The sequence below is a fragment of the Lathyrus oleraceus genome, chromosome 2 (assembly GCF_024323335.1).
Source record: "Lathyrus oleraceus cultivar Zhongwan6 chromosome 2, CAAS_Psat_ZW6_1.0, whole genome shotgun sequence".
In the NCBI taxonomy this organism is placed as follows: Eukaryota; Viridiplantae; Streptophyta; class Magnoliopsida; order Fabales; family Fabaceae; genus Lathyrus; species Lathyrus oleraceus.
In genome coordinates this window covers 129429619-129456851 of record NC_066580.1, presented here as the reverse complement: position 1 = coordinate 129456851, position 27233 = coordinate 129429619, and the positions used below count along the sequence as shown (strand labels likewise).

The following is a 27233-nucleotide window of genomic DNA, read 5'->3' as shown; positions in this document are numbered from 1 at the left end:
AATATCATTGGAACAGCACCTATGTTTTATCCTATTTTTAAATAAACAATTTAATTAGAAAAATTAAAATAAAAAAGGCTTAAATCTTTAACCATATATATATATATATATATATATATATATATATATATATATATATATATATATATATATATATATATATATATATATATATATATATATATATATATATATATATAATTAGTTAACCTTAGTATTAATTAGAGAATTAAAAAATTGTTGAAATCTATGATCGTAGCTGTAAATCTAATTTCTTCTGAAAGTTTTCTTTTTGACACAAACAATATTAACGCATTTTATTAATCAAGTGATGCTCAATATGAGGAGGATTAAATCTAAAGTAACATAAGTCTAATCAAGTTAAAAATACTTAGTCGTAAATGTAATGTTTCCTCAAAGTTTTTAAAACATGTAATTTTAGTGACGTAGTAGAAATAGTTTGTTTAGAAATATATTGGGAAAAAAGTCATTAATGTTGTATTGGAATGGTAAAGTGGCTTATAATTTGGGACAAATATTTTATACAAACTGATTTATAATTTGAGATAGAGGGAGTAGAATTTTATAATGTGTTAAAAAACATAGAATGAAGAACAGACGGAGAATGAGATTCGGTCTTTTAGATTAACATTTTTTTAAAGGTCTAAACTTATGTACAATTGATTACATACTCTTAGAACTATTTTCCGTTCATGATATAACATGTGGAGTTAATCTCCCATTTTTGGAAAAATAAATTAACGACAACGTCATGTTTTGGTAGAGGATCTGAATGTGACGTTAAGTTTTGGACATATATCACCTTATGAATGAAAAAAAGCCTCAAAATATCATTGGAACTGCACCTATGTTTTATCCTTTTTTTTAAATAAACAATTCAATTGCAAATATTAAAATAAAAAAGACTTAAATCTTTAACCTTATATATATATATATATATATATATATATATATATATATATATATATATATATATATATATATATAATTAGTTAAACTAAGTATTAATTAGAGAATTAAGAAAATATATTGAAATCTATGATCATAGCTGTAAATGTATTTTCTTCTCAAAGTTTTGTCATTTACACAAACAATATTAACGCATTTTATTAATCAAGTGATACTCAATATGAGGAGGAATTAAACCTAAAGTAATATAAGTCTAATCGAGTTAAAAATACTTAGTCGTAAATGTAATGTTTCCTCAAAGTTTTTAAAACGTGTAATTTTAGTGACGTAGTAGAAATAGTTTGCTTAGAAATATATTTCGAAAAAAGTCATTAATGTTGTATTGGAATGGTAAAGTGGCTTATAATTTGGGACAAATATTTTATACAAAATGATTTATAATTTGAGATAGAGGGAGTATAATTTTACAATGTGTTAAAAAAACATAGAATGAAGAACAAAGGGAGAATGAAATTCGATCTTTTAGATTAGCATCTTTTTTAAGGACTAAACTTACATATAATTGCTTATATACTCTTATAACATGTGAAATTAATCTCCCATTTTTGGAAAAATAAATGTACGGCAAAGTCATGTTTTGGTAGAGAATTTGAATGTGACATTAAGTTTTGGTTAGATATCACCTTATGAATGAAAAAAAGCACCAAAAATATCATTGGAAACGCACCTATGTTTTATCCTTTTTTTAAAATAAACAATACAATTACAAAAATTAAAATAAAAAAGACTTAAATGTTTAACCTTATATATATATATATATATATATATATATATATATATATATATATATATATATATATATATATATATATATATATATATATATATATAATAATTAGTTAACCTAAGTATTAATTAGAGAATTAAGAAAATTGTTGAAATCTAATATCGTAGCTGTAAATGTAATTTCTTCTGAAAGTTTTGTTTTTGACACAAACAAGATTAATGCATTTTATTAATCAAGTGATGCTCAATATGAGGAGGAATTAAATTAAAAGTAATATATGTCTAGTCAAGTTAAAAATACTTAGTTGTAAATGTAATGTTTCCTGAAACTTTTTAAAACATGGAATTTTAATGACGTGTTAGAAATAGTTTGTTTAGAAATATTTTGGGGAAAAAGTCATTAATGTTGTATCTGAATTCTAAAGTGGCTTCTAAATTGGGATAAATATTTTAGAGAAAATGATTTATAATTTGAGATAGAGGGAGAAGAGTTTTACAATGTGTTAAAAACATAGAATGAAGAACAGATAGAGAATGAGATTCGATCTTTTAGATTAGCATTTTTTTAAAGGACGAAACTTACGTACAATTGCTTATATACTGTTAGAACTCTTTTCCATTCATGATATAACATGTGGAGTTAACTCCCATTTTTTGAAAAATAAATGTACGGCAAAGTCATGTTTTGGTAGAGGATCTGAATGTCACATTAAGTTTTTGATAGATATATATAGAATTAGTTAGACTAAGTATTAATTAGAGAATTAAGAAAATTGTTGAAATCTATGATTGTAAGTGTAAATGTAATTTCTTCTGAAAGTTTTGTTTTTGACACAGACATTATTAACGCATTTTATTAATCAAGTGATACTCAATATGAGGAGGAATTAAATCTAAATTAATATAAGTCTAATCAAGTTAAAAATACTTAGTCGTAAATGTAATGTTTCCTCAAAGTTTTTAAAACGTGTAATTTTAGTGACGCGGTAGAAATAGTTTGTTTAGAAATATATTGGGAAAAAAGTCATTAATTTTGTATTGGAATGGTAAAGTGGCTTATAAATTGAGACAAATATTTTATACAAAATGATTTATAATTTGAGATAGAGGGAGTAGAATTTTACAATGTCTTAAAAAAACATAGAATGAAGAATAGACGGAGAATGAGATTCGATCTTTTAGATTAGCATCTTTTTAAAGGACTAAACTTACATACAATTGCTTATATACAGTTAGAACTATTTTTCATTCATGATATAACATGCGGAGTTAATCTCCCATTTTTGGAAAAATAAATGTACGACAAATTCATGTTTTGGTAGAGAATCTGAATGTGACGTTAAGTTTTGGTTAGATATCAACTTATGATTGAAAAAAAGTACCAAAAATATCATTGGAAATGCACCTACGTTTTATCCCTTTTTTTAAATAAATAATTCAATTACAAAAATTAAAATAAAAAGACTTAGATCTTTAACCTTATATATATATATATATATATATATATATATATATATATATATATATATATATATATATATAAATTAGTTAAACTAAGTATTAATTAGAGAATTAAGAAAATATGTTGAAATCTATGATCATATATAGCTGTAAATGTAATTTCTTCTCAAAGTTTTGTTTTTGACACAAACAATATCAACGCATTTTAATAATCAAGTGATGCTCAATATGAGGAGAAATTAAATTAAAAGTAATAAGTCTAGTCAAGTTAAAAATACTTAGTCCTAAATGTAATTTTTCTTTAAAGTTTTTAAAACGTGTAATTTTAGTGACGCGGTAGATATAGTTTGTTTAGAAATATTTTGGGAAAAAAGTCATTAATGTTGTATTGGAATGGTAAAGTGGCTTATAATTTGGGACAAATATTTTATAAAAAATGATTTATAATTTGAGATAGAGGGAGTAGAATTTTACAATGTGTTAAACAAACATAAAATGAAGAACAGGCGGAGAATGAGATTCAATCTTTTAGATTAGATTTTTTTTTAAGGACTAAACTTACGTACAATTGCTTATATACTCTTAGAACTGATTTCCATTCATGATATTATATGTGAAATTAATCTCCCATTTTTGGAAAAATAAATGTACGGCAAATTCATGTTTGGTAGAGGATCTGAATGTGACATTAAGTTTTGGACAGATATAACCTTATGAATGAAAAAAAGCACCAAAAATATCATTGGAACAGCACCTATGTTTTATCTTATTTTTAAATAAATAATTTAATTAGAAAAATTAAAATAAAAAAGGCTTAAATCTTTAACCATATATATATATATATATATATATATATATATTATATATATATATATATATATATAATATATATATATATATATAATTAGTTAACCTTAGTATTAATTAGAGAATTAAAAAAATTGTTGAAATCTATGATCGTAGCTGTAAATCTAATTTCTTCTGAAAGTTTTCTTTTTGACACAAACAATATTAACGCATTTTATTAATCAAGTGATGCTCAATATGAGGAGGATTAAATCTAAAGTAATATAAGTCTAATCAAGTTAAAAATACTTAGTCGTAAATGTAATGTTTCCTCAAAGTTTTTAAAACATGTAATTTTAGTGACGTAGTAGAAATAGTTTGTTTAGAAATATATTGGGAAAAAAGTCATTAATGTTGTATTGGAATGGTAAAGTGGCTTATAATTTGGGACAAATATTTTATACAAACTGATTTATAATTTGAGATAGAGGGAGTAGAATTTTACAATGTGTTAAAAAACATAGAATGAAGAACAGACGGAGAATGAGATTCGGTCTTTTAGATTAACATTTTTTTAAAGGTCTAAACTTATGTACAATTGATTACATACTCTTAGAACTATTTTCCGTTCATGATATAACATGTGGAGTTAATCTCCCATTTTTGGAAAAATAAATGTACGGCAAAGTCATGTTTTGGTAGAGGATCTGAATGTGACGTTAAGTTTTGGACATATATCACCTTATGAATGAAAAAAAGCCTCAAAATATCATTGGAACTGCACCTATGTTTTATCCTTTTTTTAAATTAACAATTCAATTGCAAAAATTAAAATAAAAAAGACTTAAATCTTTAACCTTATATATATATATATATATATATATATATATATATATATATATATATATATTTATATATATATATATATATATATATATATATATATATATAATTAGTTAAACTAAGTATTAATTAGAGAATTAAGAAAATATATTGAAATCTATGATAATAGCTGTAAATGTATTTTCTTCTCAAAGTTTTGTATTTTACACAAACAATATTAACGCATTTTATTAATCAAGTGATACTCAATATGAGGAGGAATTAAACCTAAAGTAATATAAGTCTAATCGAGTTAAAAATACTTAGTCGTAAATGTAATGTTTCCTCAAAGTTTTTAAAACGTGTAATTTTAGTGACAGAGTAGAAATAGTCTGCTTAGAAATATATTTGGAAAAAAGTCATTAATGTTGTATTGGAATGGTAAAGTGGCTTATAATTTGGGACAAATATTTTATACAAAATGATTTATAATTTGAGATAGAGGGAGTATAATTTTACAATGTGTTAAAAAAACATAGAATGAAGAACAAAGGGAGAATGAAATTCGATCTTTTAGATTAGCATCTTTTTTAAGGACTAAACTTACATACAATTGCTTACATACTCTTAGAACTGATTTCCATTCATGATATAACATGTGAAATTAATCTCCCATTTTTGGAAAAATAAATGTACGCCAAAGTCATGTTTTGGTAGAGAATTTGAATGTGACATTAAGTTTTGGTTAGATATCACCTTATGAATGAAAAAAAGCACCAAAAATATCATTGGAAACGCACATATGTTTTATCCTTTTTTTAAAATAAACAATTCAATTACAAAAATTAAAATAAAAAAGACTTAAATGTTTAACCTTATATATATATATATATATATATATATATATATATATATATATATATATATATATATATATATATATATATATATAATTAGTTAACCTAAGTATTAATTAGAGAATTAAGAAAATTGTTGAAATCTAATATCGTAGCTGTAAATGTAATTTCTTCTGAAAGTTTTGTTTTTGACACAAACAAGATTAATGCATTTTATTAATCAAGTGATGCTCAATATGAGGAGGAATTAAATTAAAAGTAATATATGTCTAGTCAAGTTAAAAATACTTAGTTGTAAATGTAATGTTTCCTGAAACTTTTTAAAACATGGAATTTTAATGACGTGTTAGAAATAGTTTGTTTAGAAATATTTGGGGAAAAAGTCATTAATGTTGTATCTGAATTCTAAAGTGGCTTCTAAATTGGGATAAATATTTTGGAGAAAATGATTTATAATTTGAGATAGAGGGAGAAGAATTTTACAATGTGTTAAAAACATAGAATGAAAAACAGATAGAGAATGAGATTCGATCTTTTAGATTAGCATTTTTTTAAAGGACGAAACTTACGTACAATTGCTTATATACTGTTAGAACTCTTTTCCATTCATGATATAACATGTGGAGTTAACTCCCATTTTTTGAAAAATAAATGTACGGCAAAGTCATGTTTTGGTAGAGGATATGAATGTCACATTAAGTTTTTGATAGATATAACCTTATGAATGAAAAAAAGCACCAAAAATATCATTGGAACTGCACCTATGTTTTATCCTTTTTTTTAATAAACAATTCAATTACAAAAGTTAAAATAAAAAAGGCTTTATATATATATATATATATATATATATATATATATATATATATATATATATATATATATATATATATATATATAGAATTAGTTAGACTAAGTATTAATTAGAGAATTAAGAAAATCGTTGAAATCTATGATTGTAAGTGTAAATGTAATTTCTTCTGAAAGTTTTGTTTTTGACACAGACACTATTAACGCATTTTATTAATCAAGTGATACTCAATATGAGGAGGACTTAAATCTAAATTAATATAAGTCTAATCAAGTTAAAAATACTTAGTCGTAAATGTAATGTTTCCTCAAAGTTTTTAAAACGTGTAATTTTAGTGACGCGGTAGAAATAGTTTGTTTAGAAATATATTGGGAAAAAAGTCATTAATGTTGTATTGGAATGGTAAAGTGGCTTATAAATTGAGACAAATATTTTATACAAAATGATTTCTAATTTGAGATAGAGGGAGTAGAATTTTACAATGTCTTAAAAAAACATAGAATGAAGAACAGACGGGGAATGAGATTCGATATTTTAGATTAGCATCTTTTTAAAAAACTAAACTTACATGCAATTGCTTATATACTTTTAGAACTTTTTTTCATTCATGATATAACATGCGGAGTTAATCTCCCATTTTTGGAAAAATAAATGTACGACAAATTCATGTTTTGGTTGAGAATTTGAATGTGACGTTAAGTTTTGGTTAGATATCCACTTATGATTGAAAAAAAGTACCAAAAATATCATTGGAAATGCACCTATGTTTTATCCTTTTTTTTAAATAAACAATTCAGTTACAAAAATTAAAATAAAAAAGACTTAGATCTTTAACCTTATATATATATATATATATATATATATATATATATATATATATATATATATATATATATATATATATATTATTAGTTAAACTAAGTATTAATTAGGGAATTAAGAAAATATGTTGAAATCTATGATCATAGCTGTAAATGTAATTTCTTCTCAAAGTTTTGTTTTTGACACAAACAATATCAACGCATTTTATTAATCAAGTGATGCTCAATATGAGGAGGAATTAAATTATAAGTAATAAGTCTAGTTAAGTTAAAAATACTTAGTCGTAAATGTAATGTTTCCTTAAAGTTTTTAAAACGTGTAATTTTAGTGACGCGATAGAAATAGTTTGTGTAGAAATATTTTGGGAAAAAAGTCATTAATGTTGTATTGGAATGGTAAAGTGGCTTATAATTTGGGACAAATACTTTATACAAAATGATTTATAATTTGAGATAGAGGGAGTAGAATTTTACAATGTGTTTAAAAAACATAGAATGAAGAACAAACGGAGAATGAGATTCGATCTTTTAGATTAACATTTTTTTAAAGGTCTAAACTTATGTACAATTGGTTACATACTCTTAGAACTATTTTCCGTTCATGATATAACATGTGGAGTTAATCTCCCATTTTTGGAAAAATAAATGTACGGCAAAGTCATGTTTTGGTAGAGGATCTGAATGTGACGTTATTGTAACACCTCAAAATTTGCCCTCTTCTTCTTGAGACTAGTTTGGGCGATTGCATTTCATGTTTTAGGGCATTAGGCATTGCATTTTGCATCTCATATGAAAATGGGGAAGTTAGGTGATTCAAGCCTGAGGGTGTCTAGGAATTGATCATCAACCATCTGAGGGAATGGGCTCCAATTAGGGTTTCTTGATTATTAAAAGGTTTTGAGCATCATCTTGTCTGAAAGGATATATCACCATCATCATGGTTCTATCATCATCAAGGGTTTCATAGTTCATCCTCAGGTTCTTTTGGATTAGGGTAGTGACCTCTGGTCAACCCTAATCAATGCAGTTCTTCCAACTAGGGTCTCTCAAGGAGATGAGGTATTTTCTTGGGGTGAGGATCACATGATTATTATAAGGATCTTACATGAGCTAGGGTTCCATTTTTAAGCAATTTCACCAAGTGGTAGAGGTTCAAGTTGATCAAGACATTTCAAGGTCATCTAGGGACCAAAAGTCAACTGTCCAGTCAACTGAGGGCTAAGAGGTGGGGAAATGAGTTGAGACATCTCAATCATGTTCAAATGGGCTCTATTCATCATTTTAAACATCCATATTGAAGATTCAAAGGTCATGGCAAAAGTTACTAAAAATGGAAAATGACCTATAATTCAAAGTTTCCAAATTTGGCAAGTTTTTGGTCCACTTTCAACTTGACTTTTCAATATCAAAGAAGTTTAAAATGAATTTTTGGTGAACTTGAAAGTTGTAGATCTTTGTCTCCCCTTTCCAAAAAGTCCTAATTCATGTCCATATGATGAATGGTTGAGGAGTTATGGTCATTTGATCACAAAGTGTGCATGGAAATTCAAAATGGCATAACTTTTGATATAATGCTTCAAATTGGTTCATTCTTTTTGCAAAGTACTTCTCATGTTCAAGGCATCTCAAAATGACATCATTTGACTCAATTGTGCAAGAGGAATCATGGTCAAAAATCACATTATTTCACATTTGTTCTAAGGATGATATCATGCTATAAATCAAAATTCACTAAGAACCAAGGCAAGACTTTATTTCAACTTTCTCCATGGACCATATTTGAGTAAAAGTGAGCCCTTGCCATGCATGGAATAGGCGTGTATGTTCATTATTTTACACATGTTCAAAATGGAGCAAATCTTCACCATTCATTCTTGGCTTAAGATGCAAGCAAAACAATCTTCAAATCTTGACCCTTGGTTGCTCTTGAGTGGATTCAAGTCTTAGCATAGGGCTGAACACGTGCATTATGGCCATGGGAGCTTAATTTTCATTTTTTGCAATTGGCTTCATAACTCACTAATCATGATTAATGGATGGCTTAAGTGATTATCAGTGTGATTAACAAGAAGTATAAATAGGGAAACCCTAATCATAACTGCCATAACTGCATTTTCAGATCTAGAATTCAAGAAACTCTCTCAAAAATCTCTCTCTTCGAATTTGCATTTTCTTCACACAATTCTCAAAGATCATTGCATATTCTTGATCCTCATGCTTTACTGATCAAGAATCATCCATCGTTTGGTGCAATTCATCAAGAAATCAAGCAGTCCAAGTGCATTATCATGGTGAACGGATTTGGAAATTGAGGCACATTCAAGAGGTTTCATCCATTGCTTTTTGCATAAAGCTTCAAAGGAAGTTCATAGGAGTTGATCTGGAGCAGCTGAGCTTGTGAGAACGTGATTTCAGAGGTCTCCATTTCCAGGTGACTTCAATTTCACTCTCTCCTTTTGCTGATTTTAGGTTATAGGATTGTAGATCTTGATGTGTAGATCATGAATATATGTTTAGAATTGAGATTGAGTGAGTATTGAGAGTTTCATGGCGACTGGAAGTTTGGATCTAGAAACTTCTCTTCTTCGATTTGCCAAACCTAGGAAGATTTAGGAGAAACTAAGGTGATATTTGAAATCAGCGTTGAAAACAGAGTGGAATGGTGGTGGTCTGGTGGATTTCTGGAAATTTTTGTGGTGGCGCCACCGTGGGAGCCACCGTGTGTTCATCGGGGAAGACGACCGAAGCGGAGCTCCGGCGTCTGTGTCATGGTTAGGGTTTGGTGATTGGGCGCCATGTGGTGCAGAGCGTGGCAAATTGATTGGATAGGGTTTGGTTGACTGAAGCCACGCATGCGTTGAATGATGACTGGGTAGCTGAGTCAATTAATGAAACGGTGCGTTTCATTGTTTAAACTTGGACCGTTGATTGCAAAAGCGCGCCAGATCCAATGGCTGGCGTTTTTTCTGATTAATTCAAATATTATTTCCCTCTATTTTCTATTTCATATTTCAATTATTTTGGTCATTTTGTTTAATTCATAAAAAATCCAAAAATTGTCCAATTGAGTCCCAATTGTTTTTCATAGTTTTGTATTTGTGTCTACTTTTTTATGGTGTTGAATTCAAGAATTTTTGATGTTTGGATTTTTATGTGGGAATTTTTGAATCAATGTTGTGCCAAATTGATCTAGTGCATTCAATGCATTGTGAAATCCTCAATTTTGAGCTTTTTGATCCAATTTTTTGCATACATGACATTCATACATGAAATGAATTATTGGTCACTGGTTTGGATTTTTTCTCACCTGTTATCATCATTTTTGACACATAGAGAAAAGTGTGACAATTTGTGTCACATTTTTGACATTGAATTGGTGCATTTTTGTTCACATAGCATTTGCATCATTCTGGGCTTGATCTTTTGCATATAATTCATGGCATAAGGAACTTATACAGAAAATTCCAAAGTCATTGCATGTATTTCTGATTTGATATGAATTTTCTAAATTGGAAGTTCATTTTGTGCATATTTTTGGTCATTACATTACATAGGCCAGTTGAGGTATTTGATCATTGATTTGATGCTGGCCCTTTTGAGGACATTGGAGGGAGTGTTTGAATGTGTGATGTGCAAAAGGATGGGTCCTGGATTGATCATTTGGTTAGGTTTTGAGTCTTGTCTTTGTACTAGAGTTTTGACCCAGTTTTAGGGTTTGTTTTGGTCCATTTCTTTGACTTGGTTTGGGGTCTTCTTGGTGGTGTGAGCCTTTGCCTCTTTTACATTGGTTGGATCCCTGATTTGTGTTCAATTCATCTCATGCCGTTGTTTGTTTATGCTTTGTTGTGTTTGATTGGATATACATAAACTAACTTTGTCGCTTGTTTCAGGTGGATACTCATCATTGATGATTGGGTTTGTTCTCACCTTGTGAGATACAAATGCATTGAGTTCTGACCTATTTTTGTTTTGTAGGGTTTTAATTGATGTGGTGAGCTCACGAGCTTGTTTGAGTGCTAGGGCACTTATGCATTGGATTGTGTAACTGTTAGAGGGTTTCACTGCTTGTCTTCTGGTTTTATGACTAAAGTACTAATTGTTTAGTCTTTGTACAGGTACCTTAGTTGCTTGCTTGCTTTAGCTCTTGCTTGAGCATTGGATTGTGGTTGACACACCACTCAGGTAGTTAGCTTCTTACTTCATGTAGTCTGGAGTCCTGTCACCTTTTTGGCAGGCATTTTGCTGGCAAGTCCTCCTTCAGAGGCTTTGCTTGTGTTTGTTTTAAATTGTGCCCAAAGACCTCCAAGAAGAGGCATGTGTTATACTTGATAAGACCTCCAAGAGTAGAGGCAATTGACGGATAAAAGGGATTAGTAGCCAATCACCCGTTATTCAGTGTGTTGTTCTTTATGCTCGCACTACGTGCTGATGCTTCTGAACATGTGCCCCAGATCTTTTGTCCAGAGTCTGTCAGGTGGAAAAGGATCCCACTTTCTGGATCCCCACGTTTTCTGTGTCATGAGCTCACCCTGGCCAGGGTTAAGAGCATGAGGTCTCATCCTCATTTAGACTTTGATCAGCTTCACCCTAACGTTCAATGTTAGTGGTTAAGAGCTACGGATTACCCCTTACAGTTTGGCTTGTTTGTCGAGGTTGATATGACCCCTCTTGACTAAAGCCCATCCATTGTTTGAGCCTCTTGTATGGATATAGTGTGTGATGTTTGTTCACTTGTGTTGGTGTGTGTACTTTCTTTCCTCTTCTCATCTCCATTTCTGTAGGAGTCGTACGATTAACTTCTGGGGAAGTTAAACGTATGTAGGGTTTAGACTTGAGTTGACTCGCTTCCAGGATGAGTTAAGTTCTTGTTAGAGACCTCAACTTAGGGGTATTGATTGCATGACAACTATTAGGCTCGAGTCTTAATCTCCCTATTAGTTTGTTGCTTCCCCGGTCTCTAGATAGGAGAGTGTTTTACCCCTGGTAAGGGGAACTACGTCGCCATGATTCTCATACCAGATGAGATACGTAGGCAGGAGGTTGATGACAATCTCTCCGGGAACCCTTTTCTTTGTTTTCGTGTGTGTCCACCCTTTAGTTGTTTTCTTTTATATTTGTGTTTGTTCACCTTTATTCTCAACTCGTGTTTACCGTTTCGTGTTTGTGTTTCTGGCATTTGTTTTCTTTGGTGTGAGTACCCGTTTATTCAACGTGTGTGTGTGTTGTATGTTCATACCTTGGGGATTTCTTCTATTATTACTTGGGGTTCATATTGGGGTTCGTCTTCGGGGTTCATTTGTGATAATTGTTACTCACTTGGGATTCATCTTTGGGGTTCATTTGTGACGATTGTTATTCACTTGGGGTTCATCTTTGGGGTTCATTTGTGGTGACTGATTATACATATCGGGAGGTTATTCTGGATATTTGGTTACTTTGTTGGGGTTCGTTCTGATAACCTTTTTCTTCGGTGTTCGCTGGTTAGCGTTTGTTATTGTTGGGAGTCGGGTGTAAGTCCATGTATTGGCATTCTGTTTCCTGTTTGTTATTGTTGGGAGTCGGGTGTAAGTCCATGTATTGGCATTCTGTTTCCCTTTGAGTGTTTCTTTTGACGTCTCAGCATCCCGTTTTGGTGTCTGGTTTCAGCGTGCGTTGGCCGAGCTACGAGTGCTCTGATTCTCCTCTGGATAGAGAAGATACGTAGGCATAAGATGCGACGTCTTAGCAAGCATGTCTCCATTTCCCGAACTACGTTGACTCTGATGTTTGTTTCTGACAAACTACGTAGGCCCAGGATGCAACATCCTGCCGAGTCCACTTCCTCCGTCTTCTTTCTCTCTCCTACCTGTTTATCGTTCCAGTTTGTGCAGTTTCTTTGAGCAGTTTATTAGCAACCCTTTTCCTTTCCTTTGAACTATCCTTTGAGCATGAATCCCGTCGAGTACGGCGGACGTGAGGGGTGATAACACCTCCTCTTGTGTAACCGACTCCCGTACCTTGTAATCTCTGGTCGTAAGACCGTTCCTTTCCCTTTCTTAGGTTAGTCCTGCGCTCCCTTTCCGTCATAGGATGAATAGCGTCGGTGGCGGCTCTGTATTTTCCCCGCCGGTTGTTTTTCGCGTTGCGACAGTTATGTTTTGGACATATATCAACTTATGAATGAAAAAAAGAATCAAAAATATCATTGGAACTGCACCTATGTTTATCCTTTTTTTTAAATAAACAATTCAATTGCAAAAATTAAATAAAAAAAACTTAAATCTTTAACCTTATATATATATATATATATATATATATATAATAGATATATATATAGATATATTATATATATATATATATATATATATATATATATATATATATATATATATATATATATACATATATATATATATACATATATATATATATATATACATATATATATATATATATATACATATATATATATATATACATATATATATATATACATATATATATATATATACATATATATATATATATATATATATATATATATATATATATATATATATATATAAAATTAGTTAAACTAAGTATTAATTAGAGAATTAAGAAAATATGTTGAAATTTATGATCATAGCTGTAAATGTATTTTCTTCCCAAAGTTTTGTATTTGACACAAACAATATTAACGCATTTTATAAATCCAGTGATGCTAAAAATGAGGAGGAATTAAATTAAAACTAATAAGTCTAGTCAATTTAAAAATACTTAGTCGTAAATGTAATGTTTCCTCAAAGTTTTCAAAACGTGTAATTTTAGTGACGCGGTAGAAATAGTTTGTTTAGAAATATTTTGGGAAAAAAGTCATTAATGTTGTATTGGAATTGTAAAGTGGCTTATAAATTGGGACAAATATTTTTGAGGAAATGATTTATAATTTGAGATAGAGGGAGTATAATTTTACAATGTGTTAAACAAACATAGAATGAAAAACAGACGGAGAATGAGATTCGATCTTTTAGATTAGAATTTTTTTTAAGGACTAAACATACGTACAATTGCTTTTATACTCTTAGAACTGATTTCCATTCATGATATTACATGTGAAATTAATCTCCCATTTTTGGAGAAATAAATGTACGGCAAATTCATGTTTGGTAGAGGATCTGAATGTGACATTAAGTTTTGGACAAATATCACCTTATGAATGAAAAAAAGCACCAAAAATATCATTGGAACTGCACCTATGTTTTATCCCTTTTTTAAATAAACAATTCAATTAGAAAAATTAAAATAAAAAGGCTTAAATCTTTAACCATATATATATATATATATATATATATATATATATATATATATATATATAATATATATATATATATATATATATATATATATATATATATATAATTAGTTAACCTTAGTATTAATTAGAGAATTAGGAAAATTGTTGAAATCTATGATCGTAGCTGTAAATCTAATTTCTTCTGAAAGTTTTCTTTTTGACACAACCAATATTAACGCATTTTATTAATCAAGTGATGCTCAATATGAGGAGGAATTAAATCTAAAGTAATATAAGTCTAATCAAGTTAAAAATACTTAGTTGTAAATGTAATGTATCCTCAAAGTTTTTAAAACGTGTAATTTTAGTGACGCAGTAGAAATAGTTTGTTTAGAAATATATTGGGAAAAAAGTCATTAATGTTGTATTGGAATGGTAACGTGGCTTATAATTTGGGACAAATATTTTATACAAAATGATTTATAATTTGAGGTAGAGGGATTAGAATTTTACAATGTGCTAAAAAAACATAGAATGAAGAACAGACGGAGAATGAGATTCAATCTTTTAGATTAGCATCTTTTTAAAGGACTAAACTTACATACAATTGCTTATATACTCTTAGAACTGATTTCCATTCATGATATAACATGTGAAATTAATCTCCCATTTTTGGAAAAATAAATGTACGGCAAAGTCATGTTTTGGTAGAGGATCTGAATGTGACATTAAGTTTAGGTTAGATATCACCTTATGAATGAAAAAGAGCACCAAAAATATCATTGGAAACGCACCTATGTTTTATCCTTTTTTAAAAATAAACAATTCAATTACAAAAATTAAAATAAAAAAGACTTAAATCTTTAACCTTATATATATACATAATTAGTTAACCTAAGTATTAATTAGATAATTAAGAAAATTGTTGAAATCTAATATGGTAGCTGTAAATGTAATTTCTTCTGAAAGTTTTGTTTTTGACACAAACAAGATTAATGCATTTTATTAATCAAGTGATGCTCAATATGAGGAGGAATTAAATTAAAAGTAATATATGTCTAGTCAAGTTAAAAATACTTAGTCGTAAATGTAATGTGTCCTCAAACTTTTTAAAACGTGGAATTTTAATGGCGCGTTAGAAATAGTTTGTTTAGAAATATTTTGGGAAAAAAGTCATTAATGTTGTATTGGAATTCTAAAGTGGCTTCTAATTTGGGATAAATATTTTAGAGAAAATGATTTATAATTTGAGATAGAGGGAGTATAATTTTACAATGTGTTAAAAAACATAGAATGAAGAACAGACGACGCGGATCAAAACGAGTAGTTTTTCAAAAATGTAGTTTAACGACAAATTGACTCAAATATCATTCTCAAGGATTCTTGTTTAATTAATCTACCGATAGAACAAAAAGGGGGGGGGGGAGTTGGTTGGTTTAGATTCGAAAAAGTGATTTTTAAAAGTGATTATAAAATAAGCTGACACGAACCAACCTACTGCATCATCTTCCGACTTATCATTGATTCTTATAAAATTCCAAATCCCTAATGGGTCTGCTCCTATTCGATTACAATTACCATTAACAAGCGTAAAGGAAATTATGCGAGTAATATTCCCAAATTCCGAAATAAGCAAACGGAATAAAAACTATTGCGAATTAAGCAGACGCAACTTGATCGTTCGTGATAAAATAAAAGCTATGTTAACACGAAATTGATTTGGGATCATCATTCATCAATCGAATTTAATGAATCTATCCTATAGCAACAATTAGATTAAGCAAATAATTGGAATTATAAGAAGAATTCAAATGAAACAAATTGGAATTAATAAAAACCTCAAAGCGGATTCTGAATTACAGCAGGTTGATTCAAAAGGGATTAGTTCTCCATAGTCATCTTGCTAGCTCTCAAAAAATCATACATGAATCAAAAAACGTAACCCTGTTTTTGGCTGCCTAACCTAGGTAAAAACACCCAAACCTGTTTCACAACTCAACCGGGTCAAATGTACGATCCATGCCCAATACAACTAACCCAAACAAAATAAAAAAAATAATGCAGCAGCTTCAACGAAATTTCTGGCCCTGCTACACTCTGATTCAGCTCTCGACTTCTGAACAAAAGTTGTAGATCTTTTTCTTAGCTTTCCATCGACTGGTAGCACGTCTCAATCCGATACTCCTAGCTCAAGATATGATTTTTCTCACGAAAGCTGCTAATGCTGAAAATTAAATACGAAAATTAAATAAGTGCAAAAATAAAATAAATTATGAAAACACATTAAAATATAAAAATAATCAAAGCAACCCGAAGAAATGCTTAAGTACAAACATAGAAGAACGTGCATCAAAATGCACTGATCAAATTCCCCCACACTTGAACTTTTGCACTCCGAGCAAAATGAAAAACAAAACAAAACACAGACACATCAACGGTTACTCATTCTAGGCTACAAGTCATCTTCGGTTAAGTTTGCTTCGATAGGTACTAATCTTGCACACTAAGGACATTGTAAGAACACTAATCCACAGTTGTGCAGACATAAACCTCCTGAATACACAAATCAACTCGAATCATGTTATTATATTAAAGCCTAACTTACTCATCCTTCTTTGGCTCTTTTTCATTCAGGCGCAATCACATTAAGCCCGTTATCTCCACACACTCATAGCAAGGCGACTGGTTAGTGACTCTGATCCTTTTCTGCACGGGGTTCTGGTACTTAAGTGGCATAACCCTTTGCTTACTCAATTGTAGTTGCGGGGGATCAGACCGTAATCCGCCCTACCAAGTTCAGCACCAAAACCCGCTGAACCAACTACAAAAGAGTCTTATTTCCAACTTTTTTTGAAGGTTCCACACCCATTGGGTTAAGTGACCGGGTGAGGGTCACCAAACTTAGAAGGTCCATTCCTTTATTTTTTTCTCTTTTTTTCTTCTGGAACACTCACTTATATTCATCGGCTTCCCTGCGTAGAGTGTGTGTGAGATGGTGCTGAATGCTGAAATAAACTACTCAAGAGCTGTCAGAGGATGAGAATGTAAGGCTAAAACATAATAAAAATTCAACTCAATTTCCATATGCATGAGACTTACGGTGTTAAAACAATACCGATCTTGTGAATTTTTCCCAAGTCTCCGCAAACTCGACTCAAAGTAACCTATAGCCTAAAACTTTCAAGAAGATGCATTTTTTTTACTTTTTTAATTACTAAAAACAAACAAAACACTAACAAAAACAAAGAAAACACACGATTCCCTCCCCCATACTTAAACTAAGCATTGCCCTCAATGAAAGGACTTTACTAATAAAGTAGAGAGAAGGAAAGAAAGACTCCCTGATCAAGTTGCATGGTAGTCAGGCGCTTCCAAAGAAAGCTCCTCTATGCTGACATCTTCAGGCACCGAACTTGCATGGAATAACTTCAGACGCTGCCCGTTAACCTTGAAGACTTTGTCAGTACCTGCACTTTTTATTTCTACTGCACCATGAGGGAAAACATTAGTAACAACAAAGGGGCCAATCCATTTGGATCGAAGTTTCCCAGTCATAAGCTTAAGGCGGGAGTTAAACAATAAAACTTGTTGGCCCACAGAAAATTCCTTCCTAGAAATCATCTTATCATGGAAGTGCTTAGTTTTCTCTTTATAAATCCTAGAGCTTTCATAAGCCTCTAATCTAAGCTCTTCCAACTGTTGTAATTGGAGTTTTCTTTCAATACCTGCTTGTTGCATCTCTAAATTACAACTTTTCACCGCCCAATAAGCACGGTGTTCTATCTCAACAGGAAGATGACATGCCTTACCAAAAACAAGTCGATAAGGAGACATCCCAATGGGTGTCTTGAAAGCGGTTCTTTGAGCCCAAAGTGCATCTTCTAGACGACGGCTCCAGTCCTTCCTGTTTGGCTGCACCATTTTCTCTAAAACCTGTTTGATCTCCCTGTTTGAGATCTCAGCTTGCCCATTAGTTTGTGGGTGATAAGCAGTAGAGACTCTGTGCATAACTCCATACTTCCGGAGTAAAGCTTCCATGGTGCGGTTACAGAAATGAGTGCCTTGGTCACTGATGATAGCTCGCGGTATTCCAAACCTGCAAAAAATATTTGACCTGACAAAATCTGCAACAACTCTAGAATCATTAGTCCTAGTGGGGATAGCTTCCACCCACTTTGAAACATAATCAACAGCAAGCAAAATGTAAAGAAAACCGAATGATACAGGAAAGGGACCCATGAAGTCGATTCCCCATACATCAAATACCTCACAGAAAAGCATAGGCTGCTGAGGCATTTCACTCTTGCGAGTGATGTTTGTACCTGCTATCTGGAACTCTTTACAAGTGCGGTAAGTCTCATAAGCATCCTTAAAAACAGTTGGCCAATAGAAACCTGAATCAAGGACCTTTCTTGCCGTCCTTTGAGGACCAAAGTGTCCGCCGACTTGAGATGCATGAGAAAAATTCAAAATAGATTGAATCTCATTGTCGGGGACACATATCCTGATTACCTGATCACTACCAAACTTCCATAGATATGGATCATCCCAAACATAATATTTGGCATCACTCTTGAGTTTATGAACCTGTGATCTCGATGCACCTGTAGGAAAAACACCAGCAACAAGAAAATTAACAATGTCAGCAAACCAAGGTGTAATCCCATGCAAAAGAAACAACTGCTCATCAGGAAAGTCATCCTGAATAGAAAAAGGATCTTCATTTCTCTCTATCCTGCTGAAGTGATCAGCCACTAAGTTCTCAGCTCCACTTTTGTCTTTAATCTCAACATTAAACTCTTGGAGCAACAACATCCACCGAATCAATCTCGGTTTTGCATCCGGCTTCTTCAGCAAGTACTTTAAAGCTGCATGGTCAGTAAAAACAACAACCTTGGAACCTAGCAAATAAGATCTGAATTTATCAAGAGCAAAAACAATAGCTAGCAGAATCTAAAGTCCTAGAAGCATAGTAAATAACATGGGCAGCCTTGTTAACTCTTTGTGCAAGGACAGCCCCAACAGCATAATTAGAAGCATCACACATAAGCTCAAACGGGAGGGTCCAGTCAGGGGGCTGGATTATGGGAGCGGAAGTCAATGCTTTCTTCAAGAAGTCAAACGCTTGTTTGCAGTTGTCATCGAAGCTGAAAGTGACGTCATTCTTCAACAAGTTTGACAGCGGAAGAGCTATCTTGCTGAAATCCTTGATGAAACGCTTGTAAAAACCTGCATGACCATGAAAAGAACGAATCTCGTGAACGCAAGAAGGGTAAGGCAATGTAGAAATTACATCAATCTTAGCAGGGTCAACAGAAATTCCTTTTCAGAAATAATGTGACCAAGAACAATTCCCTGCTCAACCATAAAATGACATTTTTCATAATTCAAAACAAGGTTCGTCTCGATGCATCTTTCTAAAATCAAGGTTAAACTGTTCAAGCATGCATCAAAAGAGGAACCATAGACAGTGAAATCATCCATAAAACCTCCATGCAATTTTCGATAAAATCAGAAAAAATGCTAATCATGCATCGCTGGAAAGTGCCAGGAGCATTGCAAAGACCAAAAGGCATCCTCCTGTAAGAAAAAGTACCAAAAGGACAAGTAAATGTCGTCTTCTCTTGATCCTCCGGTGCAATATGAATCTGAAAATAACCTGAAAAACCATCAAGAAAACAAACAATAGTGTGATTTACCAGCTAACCGTTCAAGCATTTGGTCAATGAACGGTAAAGGAAAATGATCCTTTCTCGTAGACTGGTTCAATCTCCTGTAATCAATACAAACTCTCCAGTTGTTCTGAACTCTAGTGGGAACAAGTTCATTCTTTTCATTTTTCACCACTGTAAGTCCAGATTTCTTAGGTACAACCTGCACTGGGCTTACCCACTTACTGTTAAAGATAGGATAAATTATACCTGCTTGCAAGAGTTTGGTTACCTCTTTCTTCACAACATCAAGAATCAAAGGATTAAGCCTCCTTTGGGGCTGCCTTACTGTTTTGGATCCATCCTCAAGTAGAATCCTGTGCATGCACATCGATGGACTAATACCTGGAAGGTCGGCTAATGTCCACCCGATCGCCTTCTTATGCTTCTTCAAAACCTGCAAAAGTTTGTGTTCTTGATCGAAATCAAGGTTAGAAGAGATAATAACAGGGAGTTTCTCATTACTCTCCAAGTAAGCATATTTCAGGTTCTCAAGGAGCTCTTTTAGCTCTAAGAACGGGGGCTGCTCGGTGGATGGAATGCTTGGGGCAGCCGGGATGTCAAGAGCATCAACTGCAAAAACAGGTTTATTGGTAACAACTTCACCTGTAGGAAATGTATCAGCCTGCAAGGCAGCATCAATCTCAGCACAGACAACACAAACGTTAGTGTCAGTACAATCAGAACATGAATAAATATCATCAAAACCAAAGTGAGATGGAAAATCAAGCGCAAATAGTTCAGAACTAGCGTCATCAACTAATTCAGAAATCAGTTCAATATGAAAAACGGAATGCTCCTCCACAGGGTGTTTCATGGCATCAAAAATGTTAAATTTTGCGACAATGTCACCAAATTCCATGGACATGGTTCCATCGTCAACATCAATTTTTGTCTTCGCCGTTTTCATGAACGATCTGCCTAAAATGATGGGAGCTCTGCTTGTCTTGGTTTCTCCTTCCATGTCTAGAATATAGAAATCTGCAGGAAAAATCAAATCGTTAACTTGAACAAGAACATCTTCGACTACCCCAGCAGGTCGAGCGTTGCTCCTGTTTGCCAATTGAATGATTAAACCTGTATGCTGCAAAGGACCAAGACAAAGGTTATTATAAACAGAAGTAGGCATAACATTAATGCCCGCTCCCAAATCAAGCATGCAATTCTCAAATTTACTATCCCCGATGGTACAAGGAATAACAAATGTTCCCGGATCCTTCTGCTTTTGTGGCAGAATCTGAGAAGTGAGGGCTGAAACATTTTGCTCGCCTACAATCTGTTTGGATGATTGTTTGGGCTGAATAAAGGCAGAAATATTTCGTCCTAAGTTTACTCTTTCACTTCCCTTAATCCTCCTCTTGTTGGTACACAAATCTTTCAGAAACTTTGCATACTTAGGAACCTGCTTAATAATATCAAGTAGCGGAATGTTTACCGCAACCTTTCGGAAAACATCCAGTATCTCTCTTTCTTTGTCTCCCTCCTCAATTCTTTTATTTTTCAGAACTCTATGTGGGAAGGGGACTGGTGGCCCATACTCCTTTTCTTTAATTTTTTTTAAGTTTCGACCACAACAAAAGAAGGAGAAGAAAGTTCAGCTGGGTGAGCCTCAGAAGGAGAAAGTTCAGAAGTTACCTCAAGGATTTTTTTATTTTTTTTCAGGGGTTGGTTCTGTAACTTTTCCGGATCTCAAAGAAATTGCGCTCACATTAGCATTAGGACCATTCGGATTGACAACTGTCTGGGCTGGAAGTTGGTTCGAACCTTGAGCTTGCATGTTATTTATTTGAGTAGCAAGCTGTCCCATCTGTGTGTTCAAGGTCTGAATGCTAGCATCGGTCCTTTGTTGGAACTGGAGGTTGTTCACGGCCATTTGCTTAACAAGATCCTCCAAGGATGGTCCGGAAGGTGCAGGGGCAGCCACTTGAGGTGATTCTGTTGTTGGCTGGTTTGCGGGTTTCCATATCGAAGGTTGGGATGGTTCCTCCAATTGGGATGGTATTTGTTGGTGGACAGGTCAGGAGTGTTGTTGTACCTGTTTTGATTGTAAAGGTTGGCTGCATAAGCTTGTGGCAACTCAGTAATGGACTCATCTCTCAGAATAGGACAAGCATCGGTCGGGTGCTCAGGAGAAGTACAAATGCCACACAAAGTTGCTGTTTGAGGTTTTGCCACTGCCAGCTGTTTGACTAAGGCAGTGAGTTCGTCAATTCTGGTCTCTAAAGCTTTGTTGGAAGAAACTTGAATTTGACTCATGCCTTTGCTTTGCACAGAATTGTCTCTAGTGGTGAACTGTTGAGAATTAAGAGACATATTTTCAATAAGGGCTTTGGCAGCAGCTGGAGTTTTATCGACTAATGCTCCACCACTAGCAGCATCAAGAATGTTCCTGTCCGTCGGTAACAACCCCTCATAAAAGTATTGGATGAGGAGTTGCTCAGTGATCTGGTGTTGAGGGCAGCTAGATACCAAGTGCTTGAATCTCTCCCAATACTCGGTCAGCGACTCATTGCCTTGTCTAATACCACAAATCTCCTTTCTTATTGAGGCAGCTCTGGAGGTAGGAAAATATCTTTCCAAGAACACTTTTTTCAGGGCTGTCCAACTTGCAATTGAGTTTGGCTCGAGATAATAAATCCAATCCTTTGCTGCACCCTGCAATGAAAAAGGAAAAGCTCGAAGTTTGATGTGATCTTCAGTGATCCCTTCAGGATTCAATGGTGTAGAACACACCACCTGGAACTCTTTCAAATGCTTGTGTGGATCTTCACCTGCAAGACCACTAAACTTTGGCAACAAGTGTATTAAACCCGATTTTAATTCAAAAGGAACAGCAGCAGCATCATATTCAATACACAAACCATTGTAATTCACATCAGGAGCAGCTAACTGCCTTAAGGTTCTATTATCAGCCATTGCAAAATCAGGTTCAGAATCCGAAGCAAACAAGTTATGCAAATAGTCAGACTCAGAATCAGACTCAATTGTGGGTGGTGAACTATTGGTAGCCTGGACTGTTCTACGTTGTGTGTGCAAAGTTCTCTCTATTTCAGGATCAAAAGCAACAATTTTAGAACAGCGAGACCTAGTAGCCAGGACTAACGGAACAACAATGCAGCAACATCAACAATAGTGAAAATTCCAACAATGTCCTAAAAGTAAAAAAAAACAAACACAAAGAAAGAAATCGATCAAAAATAATTCAAAAAAATTAACTGACACCGAAATTAATCTAATGAATTAAAAATATAATTTTGATATTTTTTTCGATTTTTTTTGAGATGGTGAAAACAGTAAATAATTGCTTAAAAATAGAAAAATGATGAATTTTGGATTTTTAAAATTTCTCCCAATAGAAAAATAAATAGACAAATGACCAGAGAATTATTTCCCTTTAGATACCCAGATCAGATTTCGAAACAGACACAATTTCTCAAAAACCGACTTTTATACGATTTGGATTCTAAAACGCGAGTTGGACGAAACTGCGAGGAAACTAGGACCTATACGCTTAGACACTAAACCTATGACTCTGAAAATGATTAAAAGAAACAAGATTCCTCGACCACGGCACCAATTTGATCCGCTGTCGCACGCGGATCAAAACGAGTAGTTTTTCAAAAATGTAGTTTAACGACAAATTGACTCAAATATCGTTCTCAAGGAATCTTGTTTAATTAATCTACCGATAGAACAAAAAGGGGGGGGGGGTTGGTTGGTTTAGATTCGAAAAAGTGATTTTTAAAAGTGTTTATAAAATAAGCTGACACGAACCAACCTACTGCATCATCTTCCGACTTATCATTGATTCTTATAAAATTCCAAATCCCTAACGGGTCTGCTCCTATTTGATTACAATTACCATTAACAAGCGTAAAGGAAATTATGCGAGTAATATTCCCAAATTCCGAATTAAGCAAACGGATTAAAAACTATTGCGAATTAAGCAGACGCAACTTGATCGTTCGTGATAAAATAAAAGCTATGCTAACACGAAATTGATTCGGGATCATCATTCATCAATCGAATTTAAGGATTCTATCCTATAGCAACAATTAGATTAAGCAAATAATTGGAATTATAAGAAGAATTCAAAGGAAACAAATTGGAATTAATAAAAACCTCAAAGCGGATTCTGAATTACAGCAGATTGATTCAAAAGGGATTAGTTCTCCATAGTCATCTTGCTAGCTCTCAAAAAATCGTACATGAACCGAAAAACGTAACCCTGTTTTTGGCTGCCTACCCTAGGTAAAAACACCCAAACCCGTTTCACAACTCAACCGGGTCAGATGTACGATCCAGGCCCAATACAACTAACCCAAACAAAATAAAAAAATAATGCAGCAGCTTCAACGAAATTTCTTCCCCTGCTACAATCTGATTCAGCTCTCAACTTCTGAACAAAGGTTGTAGATCTTTTTTCTTAGCTTTCCATCGACTGGTAGCACGTCTCAATCCGATACTCCTAGCTCAAGATATGATTTTTCTCGCGAAATCTCCTAATGCTGAAAATTAAATACGAAAATTAAATAAGTGCAAAAATAAAATAAATTATGAAAACACATTAAAACATAAAAATAATCAAAGCAACCCGAAGAAATGCTTAAGTACAAACATGGAAGAACGTGCATCAAAATGCACTGATCACGGAGAATGAGATTCGATCTTTTAGATTAGCATTTTTTTAAAGGACGAAACTTACGTACAATTGCTTATATACTGTTAGAACTGTTTTCCATTCATGATATAACATGTGGAGTTAATCTCCCATTTTTGGAAAAATAAATGTACGGCAAAGTCATGTTTTGGTAGAGGATCTGAATGTGACATTAACTTTTTGATAGATATCACCTTATGAATGAAAAAAAGCACCAAAAATATCATTGGAACTGCACCTATGTTTTATCCGTTTTTTTAATAAACAATTCAACTACAAAAATTAAAATAAAAAAGGTTTAAATCTTTATATATAAATATATATATATATATATATAAATATATATATATATATATATATATATATATAATTAGTTAAACTAAGTATTAATTAGAGAATTAAGAAAATATGTTGAAGTCTATGATCATAGCTGTAAATGTAATTTCTTCTCAAAGTTTTGTTTTTGACACAAACAATATTAACGCATTTTATTAATCAAGTGATGCTCAATATGAGGAGGAATTAAATTAAAAGTAATAAGTCCAGTAAATTTAAAAATACTTAGTCGTAAATGTAATGTTTCCTCAAAGTTTTTAAAACGTGTAATTTTAGTGACGCGGTAGAAATATTTTGGAAAAAGTCATTAATGTTGTATTGGAATTGTAAAGTGGCTTATAATTTGAGACAAATGTTTTAGACAAAATGATTTATAATTTTAGATAGAGGGAGTAGAATTTTACAATGTGTTAAAAACATAGAATGAAGAACAGACGGAGAATGAGATTCGATCTTTTAGATTAGCATTTTTTAAAGGACTAAACTTACGTACAATTGCTTATATACTGTTAGAATCGTTTTCCATTCATGATATAACATGCGGAGTTAATCTCCCATTTTTGGAAAAATCAATGTACGGCAAAGTCATGTTTTGGTAGAAGATCTGAATGTGACGTTATGTTTTGGTTAGATATCACCCAATGTTTTATCCTTTATTTTTAAATAAACAATTCAATTAAAAAAATTAAAATAAAAAAGACTTAAATATTTAACCATATATATATATATATATATATAAAATTAGTTAACCTAATTATTAATTAGAGAATTAAGAAAATTGTTGAAATCTATGACCGTAGCTGTAAATGTAATTTCTTGTGAAAGTTTTGTTTTTGACACAAACAAGATTAATGCATTTTATTAATCAAGTGATGCTCAATATCAGGAGGAATTAAATTAAAAGTAATATATGTCTGGACAAGTTCAAAATAATTAGTCGTAAATTTAATGTTTCCTAAAGTTTTTAAAACGTGTAATTTTAGTGATGCGGTAGAAATAGTTTGTTTAGAAATATTTTGGGAAAAAGTCATTAATGTTGTATTAGAATTGGAAAATATCTTATAATTTGGGACAAATGTTTTAGACAAAATGATTTATAATTTGAGATAGAGGGAGTAGAATTTTACAATGTGTTAAAAAACATAAAATGAAGAACAAACAGAGAATGAGATTCGATCTTTTAAATTAGCATTTTTTTAAAGGTCGAAACTTACGCACAATTGCTTATATACTGTTAGAATTGTTTTCCATTCATGATATAACATGTGGAGTTAATCTCCCATTTTTGGAAAAATAAATGTACGGCAAAGTCATGTTTTGGTAGAGGATCTGAATGTGACATTAAGTTTTTGATAGATATCACCTTATGAATGAAAAAAAGCACCAAAAATATTATTGGAACTGCACCTATGTTTTATCCTTTTTTTTAATAAACAATTCAATTATAAAAATTAAAATAAAAAAGGCTTAAATCTTTAACCTTATATATATATATATATATATATATATATATATATATATATATATATATATATATATATATAGTTAAACTAAGTATTAATCAGAGAAATAAGAAAATATGTTGATGTCTATTATCATAGCTGTAAATGTAATTTTTTCTCAAAGTTTTGTTTTTGACACAAACAATATTAACGCATTTTATTAATCAAGTGATGCTCAATATGAGGAGGAATTAAATTAAAAGTTATAACTCCAGTCAATTTAAAAATACTTAGTCGTAAATGTAATGTTTCCTCAAAGTTTTTAAAACGTGTAATTTTAGTGACGCGGTAGAAGTAGTTTGTTTAGAATATTTTGGGAAAAAGTCATTAATGTTGTATTGGAATTGTAAAGTGGCTTATAATTTGGGACAAATATTTTAGACAAAATGATTTATAATTTTAGATAGAGGGAGTAGAATTTTAGAATGTGTAAAAAAACATAGAATGAAGAACAGACGGAGAATGAGATTCGACCTTTTAGATTAGCATTTTTTTAAA

General features: G+C 32.0%; 1 pseudogene; it reads right to left on the bottom strand.

Annotated features, from left to right (window-relative positions):
• Positions 1-17871: 17871 nt before the first annotated feature.
• Positions 17872-27233, bottom strand: part of LOC127122223 (uncharacterized) — a 72191-nt pseudogene continuing 62829 nt past the window's right edge.